The sequence below is a fragment of the Triticum dicoccoides genome, chromosome 2B (assembly GCF_002162155.2).
Source record: "Triticum dicoccoides isolate Atlit2015 ecotype Zavitan chromosome 2B, WEW_v2.0, whole genome shotgun sequence".
Classification (NCBI taxonomy): Eukaryota; Viridiplantae; Streptophyta; class Magnoliopsida; order Poales; family Poaceae; genus Triticum; species Triticum dicoccoides.
Window position 1 is genome coordinate 720,267,141 of NC_041383.1, and position 11,271 is coordinate 720,278,411.

Genomic DNA, 11,271 nt, shown 5'->3' on the forward strand with positions numbered 1-11,271 from the left:
ATTACTCTTCCTGTGCATCAGCCATTCGGCACGGTCATGGAAAAATCTAGAGTGGAAACAAGGTTTTCAGAGCAGACAATGCTATCTGACGAAGCGCATGCCTTGTTGGTTACCGATAGCTCCTCAGAGGAGGATTCAGAGATAGATGACCAGTCATATCCCCCCCCCCCCGAGGTGCATGCTCTAACTTGGCAGGGTTATGTTGCTCATATCGTGTGTATGGTATCTTGCATTGCTATGTACATCATTTGCTTAGTTTAGACATGCTTTGTGTAAATGCCACCTGTTTAGTGTCTAATTACCATATATGTGAATTATGCAATGCCATCTTGTTGCAAGACATTATGTATGTGAATTATGCAATGTTATCTTGTTGCAAGGCATTATGTATGTGAATTATGCAATGCCATGCTATTTAGGCAAGCATCATATATGTGAATTATATCATGCCGTCCTTTTTTTGTATTTCTCATTGCTTTTGTCGACAATGGTTGTATATTCAACTGCTCTTCTTGTGCATCAGCCATTTGAATTGGTGATGGAGAAATCTGGAGTGAAAACAAGGTCTTCAGAGCAGACAATGCTACCTGCTGAAGCAGATATCTTGCTGGTTATAGATAGCTCTTCAGAGGAGGATTCAGAGGCAGATGACCAGTCCTATTATCCCCCTGAGGTGTATGCTCAAACTTGGCAGGATTATACTACTCATATCATGCATATGTGGTATTGCAATGCTTAGTTTTTACATCATATACACAATATTGAATGTCATATCCTTAGTTGACACATCATATATGCGATTGCCCTCTGCTCACTTCCTTAGTATATAAATCATATATTTGAATTATGTCATGCCATGATGTTTTCATAGACAGCATGTATCTGAATTATGGCATGCCAACCCATTTTTTAAAGACATAATATAGTTATATCATCTCATCCTGTTTACATAGTCATCATATTTTAAACTATGTCATTCTATCCGTGAATTATATCATGCCATCATGTTTCCATCGACTGCATGTTTGTGATTTATGGCATGCCAACCACTTTAATAGACACATCGTATAGTTATATCATGTCATCCTGTTTACATAGTCATCATATTTTGAAGTATGTCATTCTATCCTGTTTAGTTAGCCATCATACATGTGAAATTGTGTCATGCTATCCTGTTTAATTAGCCATCATATATGTGAGATTATGTGCTGCTATTCTGTTTGGTTAGACAACATAAATGTGAATTATTTCATGCCCTGTTTTCTTCCCTACTATCCATTGCACCTGTCTATCTTACAATGTCTGTACATTCAATTAATTTTCTTGTTTATCAGCCATTTTAATTGGAGGGAGTGATGGCAGTATCCGTGGGAGTAAAAACACGGTCTTCAGAAAAGATTGTGCTACCTGTCGATGCAGATAGAACCACGATTGTACTTGCCCAAGAACCAGCCCCACCACACATAACCCACACTCATGCAGATTGTACCCCTACCCAGTTGGACAGATAACCAGCTACACCCCTTCTAACCCCAACCCCGGCAGATAGACACCGAGTTCCCGTTGACACAGCACCGTCTCCACCACAGAGCACCCAAACACGAGCAGTTAATAAGGCAACTGCAGTGCCCAAAGCACGAGGACCACCACTCCGAACCCCAAGTCAACGCTTAAAGCAAAAGAAGAATTGTTCTCAGGTCAGGTTCCGTAGCTATGGTTCATACTACTTTGCTCTTGCATCACTGTATTTACTCATACCAACTAATTTCAAATTTGAAGGATGCAATTGAAACTCCAATGGCGCAACAGGTATGTTTTAAACCTGTTTCTTCAACGTGTTTGGCTGTTTGCTGTTGTAACTTGCTCTATGTTGATTTCAGTTTCAATTGAATAAACAGTTATGTTCTCATGCCATGCACATTACAAGTGTTGTTATTGCTGTGTAGTTTCCCACACTAATATTCTGTCTATGCTGCTTTGTCTTAAATAGATATGTTTCGAACTGTATCTATCTTGATTTGGCAACATAATCTAGAATGATATAGACCATACAGTGACCATACTTCATAGATATATGTTTGTTTCATGTTGTTATCATGTCCACCTTACTACTGAACTGGTTTACCAAAATGAGTTTCATATACTACATTGTAAACTTGTGATGTGTTTGTTTGTTTATCATTTAGAACGCGGATAAAATATTGGTGAAGAGTACCCCGTTATGCAATGGTAAAGGAAGTAATGCAGATAAGGTTCAAGATAGTGAGACATCCCTGTTGGTCTCCAAGAAAGCTGATAAAAACTATATTGAAGACACTGAGACAACCCCAAAGTCCTGTCTTGATGTAGTATTCGAGTTACTGGCTACTACTGCTGGCACCAGCTCTTTGAACTCGTTGCCTGAATCAGTTCGGCTTCTTGAGTCTCAAGTTCAAGTTGAAAGACATCGATCAGATGTTATGCGACAGGAAGCCGAAGGACTGAGGAAGTCCCTGCAAAATTCAGATGCATACTTTCTGGTGCAACAACAAGTGCTGGAGGACTTAAGCGCCAAACAAGAGAAAGTTAATAAGCTTGCTAAGCATCTTGCCAGCATTATGGGTACCCAGGATATTGTTTCTTGAGCTCTTCTGAAGTGGTTGCAGTTTTGTACTTGTTTTGCTGCGGCGTTTATATGTTGTTGTGTTCCCTCTATTTGCACTAGTGGCGAACTTTGATGCCCAGTGGATGTAGTATGTGTAATAGCCGTGATAGCCTAGCGTAAGTTGTTTGCTTATTTATTTCCTTATTGTCTTGTTTATTTCTTTGCTTGTAGTCAGTGTAGTTCTTTTTCCGGGGTTTGCTAGTGGCCGCGATAACCTATTTTTTAAAACTAGGCCACAATAACCATGGGCTACATATTTACTGTAGTTACCATTTTCCTCCTACGGGTCGTAGAAACAATAGGCCTTCTACGTGTCGTAGACACAATGGGCCTTCTACGGGCCGTATCATCAATGGGCCTTGTACGGGTCATATGATCGATTGGCCAAACATGGGCCAATAACAAACCGCATTATGATCGTAAACGGGCTAGAGTTGGAATCGTCTGTTCATGGGCCGACCATAACGGGCCGTCGTTAATCGACCGTATTTGATGACGCTATGAAAACGGCCCAACGTATTAACGGGCCACAAAACGGGCCGACTGTAACCTCGGGCTGAATTTAGCCCACAAGCAGAAAATGACAGTAACAGGCCGTAAGTAAACGAATGCTGGAAATGAGCCCAAGAGTAAATGGGCTCTGGGAAGGCCAAAAGATAACATGGGCTTGAAACGACCCAATGGAATAATGGGTCGTTAATGGGTATAAAGTGATACACTGTTCATTACGGGCCAGTTTCACCACGGGCCGTTAATGGGTATAAAGTGATACATTGTTCACCGCGAGCCAATTTTACCACGGGCCGTTAATGGGCCAAGAGTTACAAAGGGCCTCATATGGGCCGAAAGACGTCATGGGCCAGAAGTGAAAACAGGCTGGAATCATATTGGATGGCCCAGATGACGCTACTGGACCTAATTCGGATAGGGCGTAACAGGCCTTGGGTTAGTGGGCTGTAAATGGGCTATATGCGAACAGGACATTAACAGGATTTCCATGGGCCGGCCCGCCACCTTTTGACCAAGTCAAACGGGCCGGCCTTTTCACAGGAATGGGCCTCTATTGGGTCGTGCCACGTGTCGACGTATCATAGGCGCCTTCTATCCAATGAGTGGATGACATCTGTCCCAACGATGAGCCGACACGTGTTTATTCCAGCCAATGATGATTTTACACGTGGAAAATCCCCATTGATCGGGGCTATTAACGGGTTATCGGATCCAAAACCCGACCCGATAGCTTAACGATGTTTCGTTACGGTGGATGCCATGTGTCGGTCACCCTTGACGAAAGCACTTCCGTGACGCGCAATTTATCGTCATGGAAGTGGACACTTTTATGATGATAATTTTGGTAATGTGATGGAACACTTCTACGACAGCACAAGTATGACTATCTTGATTCTGTCATAAAATTGTCATGGATGTACATGCATGACAAAAAACGCGACCTACTGTGACAAACACGTATCATCACGAAAGTGTATTTTTTTGTAGTGTCTGGCACGGGCGGCGCCGGCGGGAGGCGGTAAATGCCTGTGGGGGAGCGGCAACTGTCCAGGCAGGAGGCGGCGTTGGGTAAGGAGGGTGCGAATATATAGCAAGGGGAAAGAGACGAAGTGAGAAAAAAATGGTCTATGAGAGAGGATTTGAGTGAGCTCGGTTGTCAGAGTCTTACGTGACGGAGCCAGACTCTGACAAACCCCTTCTAGTTTGTGGGAATTTTTTCATGCGGTACCACCTCGGATGAAAAAAACCGTATGGACCAAGTGTTCATCCCAATGTTTACAGGCATTTTAAGACACGGGGTTTGAGATGCCCTTAGGACCTGCTTGGAATCGTTGTACCGAGTACAGCGTGATTTCTGCCCGTAAACTAAATGACTCCTAGAGGCATGTCATTTTACAGGATATTCAAGGGCCAAACAATAATCAGAAAAAGTCCAAAACAAACCTTAAACTTGTAGACAAAAACTAAATCAAACCCTAAATATTGAATCCCATAAATTGGCACTCTGAACTTATCAACCCTGGTTTATTTTGAACCCTGGGAGTGTTTAGCTTGTATTCGCTGAGTCGGGCCGGTCCATTAGTGCAGTCGCTCGCGCCGCTCATGCATAGCTATATGTTTGCTCACTTTGCTCCGTTTTGTTTTCTCTTTTTCCCTTTGTCCTTTAGCTTTTCTTCAATTTTTCGTCAGCTTTCTTCGTTTTTCCTTCTCCCTTCATTATACTTTATATTTCCACTAGTTTTCTTTGTTTTTTCTCCGTTATATTATTAGTTTTCTTTTGTTTCTTTCTTGATTTTCTTTGCATTTTTTCTCTTTATCGGTTTTAATTGATTTTGTTTTTTGACACATATCTACTTTTATCAGTATACAATGTATACTTTTAGCGCACACATGTAATATTTTTTAGAAAAAATTGGAAAATTTTAAAATACATTATGTATATTGTTTTTTAAATCCATGTTTTCGCACTTTTTTTTGAATGCGCAATAACATTTTTCAAAACACATGTTGTAAATTTATTAATGACAATAAACATATTTTTTTAATTCCCTAAAAAAACTTCCAAAAAATAAACTTCCTCAAAAACGCGGTAACCTTTTTTGAACTTCCCTAAAAACCTTCCTAAAAACAACTTCCCTAAAACACATATTTTTAAACTACACGAAAAGGCCTATCAGGACTCAAACCAAGGACCTCGCACTCAAGGTGCGCTGAGGTAGCCACTCGCCGTGACAACTACTATTGATGATAGAAAGCGTGGCCTATATAAGGACACACAAAAATGTTCATATATAAAACATTTATGAAAACAATCAAAATATTTCTTAGAAAATTTGTGAACAATTTTGAGATGCCAAGTTTTTCAAAACACAAATAATTTACAAAATTCCAACTACTTTATTTTAAAATTTTGACACAATTTTTGAAAATTGGAAACATTTTTCAAGGGATGTGAAAAGCTGTTGAAATTCTGAATATTTTTTGACAAATGCGATATTTTTAAATCGTGAAAAGATTTTTAAAATGCGAATAGAATTTAAAGTTTCCAAACTTTTTTTAAAAAACACGAAGGAATTGAATTTGTGCCAAAAATAGAAAACATGAACATTTTTTAACTTCTGAACAATTTTAGAAATGCGCGAACACTTTTTAAACTTCACGAATTCTTGTTGTGGTATAATGGGCTGGCCCAAATTCTCGCCCATGAGTGGCAGGTTAGCCTGTCAAGATTGTAGCGGTCCCAGTGTGCCAAACATGTCTAGGCTCCAAAATAGACCGGGATTAAGTTCTGAGTACCAATTTCCGGAATTCAAAGTTCAAAGTTTGATTTAGCTTTCCTCTGCAATTTCAATGTTTGTTTTGGACCTTTTCCAATGATAATCCAAGCTGCAAGTCAAATATGTGAAACCGTATCTCGTAGATCTGTGAAGCTGTGGGGATTGACTACATGTCAATCGAGTGAACATCAAATTTGGTCAGTCACTTTTTGCCTCTTTGCGATTTCTTTGGGCCGTGACTATTAGGAGCATGTAATGACGCCACCGTCGGAGCTAATGCATGCAAGGATGACTCCCCTCCATAATGTTGCCGCATCAATATAGTACATCAACTTAATTGCTGTCTACAGGCGCATGCATACATGGAAAGCAGCTCCATATGTAACTATATATTACAAGCATACCTATGTATGTATGCACGTATATGCGGAGGCCAAAATACAACACATCCCTGTCCACGTAGCTCATATAAAAAGAAAGAAAGATAAAGAGCGCATAACAAGCTACACAAATATCAGTCAACTACTTACCACAAACATATAATAGTAACATTATAGAAAAATGAGCATATAATAGTGATATTTCCACAAAAAACGTTTTCTCAAAAGTAATGGATTAGTGACATTGGCGTTATCCTTACAAAAGAAAAGAAAATGAAAATTAAAACAAAATAAAAAAATTAAATAAAAATAAAACAATATAAACAATGAAGTTTTCTATAGAAGAATGAATTTGTGGCATTGGTATTACCCTTTTAAAAGAAAGAAAATAATAAATAAAATAATGAAGTTTTCTAAAAAAATGAAACTCTTTAAAAACAAATCAAAACCTTTCAAAACTTGCACTCAACTTGCATTTTTTGAAATATGCAAAGAATAAGCATATAATAGTGCAATTTTCACATTCAACAATAATTTACACACATATTATTTAGTACTTGCATTTATATTTACACATACAAAAATAAATCTAAAACAAATAGTAACATAAGTTGTATAAAATACACACAAATTGCGCTTTTTGCCAATATGCAAGAATATGCATACAATAGCAAAACTTCCGAAAAAAAGTTTCCTAAGGAGGAGTGAATTAGTGGTATTGTTATTAACTTACAGAAGAATAAAACAATAAGTAAAAATCAAAATAATGATGTTTTATAGGAAAAATGAATTAGTGACATTAGTATTACCCTTTAAAAAGTAACAAAAACTTGCACGCCACTTTGCATTGAAATTGCACATTTAGCAGTATGCAAAGAATAAATATATAATAGTGCAATCTTTCCATGTACTTTATAGTATTTGTGCGTATACATTTGCACTGAACCAACATCCCAAAATTCCACACACAGATTCCATATTCTACTATAATTCACACACATATTATTTAGTACTTGCATTTATACTTAAACACATAAAAATAAATCCAAAACAAACAAGAACAAAATTTTCCCAAATATACGCACAATAGTGAAACTTTTGCAAAAAAGTTTCCTCATGAGAAATGAATTAGTGGCATTGTTATTAACTTAAAGAAGAATAAAACAATAACTAAAATATCAAAATGATGAAATTTTATAGAAAAATGAATTATTGACATTGTTATTACCCTTTCGAAAGAAAGAAAGAAAAAACTTGCACACCACTTTGCACTGAAATTGCACATTTTGTAGTATGCAAAGAATAATTATATAATAGTGCAATATTTCCATGTTCTTTTTAGTATTTGTGTGTATACATTTACATTGACCCAACATCCAAAAATTCGACAAAAGAAAAACAAACTGACCATAAAGAAAAATAAAAAACCAAAGCAAAAAAAAAGCAGAAAAGGACAAAGGGTAGAGAGGCGGGCCAACAACTCACAAAATAACAAAAATAACTAATAAAGGAAAGAGAAAAATAAAAAAAACGCATAGAAACAGAAAGCAGAAATAAAAAATGAAGCAAAATAACCACAAAAGAAACAAGCAAAGGGAGAGAGATGAAGGCTGGATCGCGCTCTTAACAGGCTTCGGTACAGTGGCAATCGACTGACCCAAATATGCGATCAGTCGAAAGTCAAAACAAACAAGCCCAGTGTAACAAATACCACAGGCTGAAAAAAAAAAGTGTAGCGAATCATAAAGCAAAAATCAACGGCCATAAAAATTAACTGACCCAAATTTATAATTCAGGCAACTTACAAGTAGCTAGGGTGGATAAAAAATGACTCAAGGCAAAAAATATATATATATATATATATATAATTTAGCATGAGCCGGTTTTCTTTGGACGTCTATCAAATAGCAAAAGCACCATAAAATTTTTCTTTAAGTTTAAACTGGCACTGCCCAAGAAAGCGCCGATTAATATTTTTCGTCCGTCTGTCATCGGTCTAGTGATTAGTACTCAAAAATGCTAATTAAGCAAGCTTGCATGTGTCGGCTGCATGCACGTTGTACTGCTCGTCAAGTGCATATGGCAGTGGGGAAAAATTAACTGACTCTAACATAAATTTTCAGTCGTCTGTTCCGCGATTATTTAATTAATTAGCTGTGCAGAGTCGACATGCGCACGTACCTCGCTCCGCCTACAAATACTCCAACGATCGCGAGCACCCAGTGCACGCACACACACCCGAGCCAAGGAAACCAGGAATCAAATGTCCGCCGCTGAGGCGCTCCTTGCTAGTGCCGCCTCCGGCAGCGGCGGCGGCGATCGCCTGAGCATCGACGATGCCCTCGCGCAGCACGCGGGGGAGTCCGGGCGGTGGCAGCTGCGGCAGTTCATAATGGTGACGGCGGCGTGGGCGCTCGAGGCGATGCACACCATGGTGATGATCTTCGCGGACCGCGAGCCGGCCATGTCGTGCCCCGCGGGGGACGGGCGGTTGGGCGACCGCTGTGCCGGCGCTGCGGCCGGGTGGGAGTGGGAGCAGGGGAGCGGCTCGTCGACGGTGGCCGAGTGGGGCCTCGTCTGCGGCGAGCGCTACAAGGTCGGCCTCGTCCAGGCCGTCTTCTTCGTCGGGTGCATGATCGGTACGTCAGTACTCTCATCGGTTACTCGTCGGTGCTGGTAGATAAGTGGCTTATCCCGTGGATTCGGCAGGCGCGGGCGTGTTCGGGCACCTCTCCGACTCGTTCCTCGGCCGGAAGGGCTGTCTGCTGCTGCTCTGCTTCCTCAACGCCGTCTTCGGTCTCGTCACCGCGCTCTCCCCGAACTACTAGGTTTACGCCGCGCTGCGCCTCCTCACGGGCTTCAGCACCGGCATCGTCGGCCTCTGCTCCTTCGTCCTCGCCACGGAGCCCATCGGGCCCTCCCGCCGTGGCGCCGCCGGCATGTCCACCATGTACTTTTTCTCCGTGGGCATCGCGGCCCTCGCCGGCGTCGCGGTGATGTTCCAGTCCTCATGGCGCCTCCTCTATGCCGTCACCTCCCTGCCATCCCTTGCATACGTGTTCACTGTCATGCCGTTCGTCTCCGAGTCTCCGCGGTGGTACCTTGTGCGCGGGCGCGCCAACGACGCCATGCGCGTCTTGGGCGACATCGCGTCCGCCAACGGCAGATGCATTCCGGACAACGTCGTGCTCAAGCTTGACGACGAGGGGGACGACGTCAACGGCGCTCAGGTTGGCACCGGAGAAAAGGCCCGGGAGCTGTCGTCGTCGGGTACAATCATAGACGCGTTCCGGTCACCGACGACGCGGATCAGGCTCGTGCTCTCGGTGATCATCCACTTCCTCTGCGCGGTGGTGTACTTCGGGCTGAGCCTCAACGTGGTCAACCTAAAGACGAACCTTTACGTCAGCGTCGTCCTGAACTCGCTGGCCGAGATGCCCTCTTACCTGCTCACCGCGCTGCTTCTTCAGCGCTTCGGCCGCAAACCACTCGCCATCGGCATGATGCTTCTCAGCGGCGTCTTCTGCACGGCGGGCAGTCTCATCGTCGGCGCCGGTGCCGAGAGGTAATTGAACCCTTGTTGTGTGTTAGCATGTGAATGACAGTCTTTTGCTCTAACCACATGCAGTTGCATGTCACTGCAGAGTGGCGAGGACGGTGTGCGGGGTGGTGGGGATCTTCGGCATATCGGCGACGTACAACCTGTTGTCCGTGTACACGGCGGAGCTGTTCCCGACAGTGGTGCGGACGGCGGTGCTCGGATGCGCGATGCAAGCGTCGCAGATGGGTGCCATACTAGCACCGCTGGTGGTGATGCTCGGGGAGCGGGTGCCGTTCGCGGTGTTCGGCATGTCGGGGATCGTCGGCGGGCTGTTGTTCTTATGCCAACCCGAGACGATGAACAAGCCCTTGTATGACACCATGGCTGGCCTCGAGAAAGGGGAGAGAGCGTCTAAAAGTGAAGACGAAGGCGCAGCAGAAGCAGAGAACTCCGAAATTTAGTTAGTTTCGGCGTGTGTTCGGTGTGCTTAAAAATGTTGCCCATGGAACCATGTCGCAGACCAGAGCGACTCACACATTCTCGGGCAGGGGCGGAGCTACAGGGTGGCCAGGGTGGGCCACGGCCCACCCTGGCAATTTGGATCGGCTTATATACATATAAATTTTGACTGGGCCAAAGAAAAACAATTGGCCCAATAGAACTTACCTGTTGACGGACAAACGCAGCCCAAGCCACGCCCTCGTCCTGTCGTCCACATCGAGCGAGGGGACAACCGCCTCGTCCAGACGCCCTCCCAGAGCCGTGCGGCCGTACCCTGCCTCGTCCTCGCTTGTCGCCGGCCGCCGGCCAGAGCCCAGCCGTCGAGGAGGATCCCGCCTCTCCTTTAGTCCTTCCCGCCCCCTGTGACAGCGAGCTGTGTGCGCCCCTGCCCCTGCCATGCGCGGCCGGCGGCGGCCGCCGAGTGCCCAAAGTGCCCCATTCCGGCGGCCGCCGAGTGCCCAAAGTGCCCCATTCCGGCGGCAGCAAGTCAGCCCAATTTAAGTTATCAAATGCCAAATGTTTGCTTCCCCAATTTCTTATTTAGGGTTTGTGTTTTTGTTGTGCTATCCTATCATGTGGATTAACCGAACACATGCATTATTTTGCACATATTTCTGCCCGAATAGCTTTATTGATAGATTTTTTTGAACTCTATTGATCGAAATTCTTATTTCAGAATTGTTGAAGAATGAAAAGGACCCGAGACATTGTTTCTCTTTTTCAGAGAAGTTATGAAGATGGGAAAAAAGAAGGCAGGGGCTATACAGATGTAGCCAAAGAATAAACCGAAGAACTTCTCAAGGTATGCACGATGGTCCATGTAATATGTACTATGTAGCCTTCTTTACAGAAAAATTAGACTTAATTGAGAACTCTCATGTATTTGAAAGACCATATTGAACAATTTCTATGTGATAT

The 11,271-nt window shown here is 43.0% G+C and overlaps 1 pseudogene; it reads left to right on the forward strand.

The window, feature by feature from the left end:
* Positions 1 to 8,480: 8,480 nt before the first annotated feature.
* LOC119368467 lies at positions 8,481 to 10,313 on the forward strand (annotated as a pseudogene).
* Positions 10,314 to 11,271: the final 958 nt, after the last annotated feature.